Raw genomic sequence first — 937 nt, forward strand, 5'->3', positions numbered from 1 at the left:
AAGAACTAAGAAAACCATCAATCTTTTTATTTAGAAGTTTTACCTGGTTTGACAGCATAGTAACCGAATCGACGTTATAAACGCCTGCTGCTTTAGTTGGCTTAGTCCTCATGACTTGCCACTGATAGTTATTCAGTGACATCTCCTCTATAAACTCATAGGCAACTTCAGGTGTTTTATTTTTGATGGTTCCGCTAGCAGCTACGTCAACCATTTGTCAAGTCGAAGGATTCAGGCCATTATGGAATGTTTGAACCTGAAGCCAAAGTGGTAACCCATGGTGAGGGCACCTTCTCAGTAAGTCTTTGTATCTCTCCCATGCATCGTAAAGTGTTTCTCAGTCCATCTGCACAAACGAAGAGATATCATTACGTAATTTAGCCGTTTTAGCCGGCGGAAAGTATTTGAGTAAAAATTTTTCGGTTATTTGTTCCCAAGTAGTAATTGACTCTCGTGGTAACGAGTTCAACCACTGCTTAGCTTTATTACTCAATGAAAAGGGAAACAACCGATGACGTATGACATCATCAGAAATGCCATTGATTTTAAATGTATCGCAAAATTCCAGAAAGTTTGCTAAGTGAGCGTTGAGATTTTCATCCTACAAATCGTCAAACTGAACAAATTGTTGTATCATTTGAATTGTGTTAGGTTTCAGTTCAAAAGTATTTGCAGCTACAGCAGGTCTAACTATGCTAGATTCAGTTCCTGTTAAAGAAAGTTTAGCATAATCATACATAGTGCGTGGAGCAGGATTTTGATTAGCCGCAATTGCAGGAGGTAGTTAATTGTCTTGGTTTTCAGCCATCTCTTTGGTTGGGGTTTGAGTATCGTCTTCTTGCTCGTTCTTTGTGTATCTTAAGCTTCGCCTTATTTCTCTTGGGTTTTTGCATACTGTGCGATCGATTTCTTCGTCAAAAAGTAGTGGTCCTGACGG

At 39.3% G+C, this 937-nt stretch overlaps 1 non-coding gene across 1 annotated transcript; it reads left to right on the top strand.

Moving 5' to 3' along the window:
• The first annotated feature begins 272 nt into the window (after positions 1-272).
• On the top strand, positions 273-379 carry LOC128291375 (small nucleolar RNA R71). Its single transcript, XR_008281149.1, has one exon. It is a non-coding gene; the product is annotated as a small nucleolar RNA R71 (small nucleolar RNA).
• The last annotated feature ends 558 nt before the right edge of the window (positions 380-937 follow it).

This window comes from Gossypium arboreum, chromosome 3 (genome assembly GCF_025698485.1).
Source record: "Gossypium arboreum isolate Shixiya-1 chromosome 3, ASM2569848v2, whole genome shotgun sequence".
NCBI lineage: Eukaryota > Viridiplantae > Streptophyta > Magnoliopsida > Malvales > Malvaceae > Gossypium > Gossypium arboreum.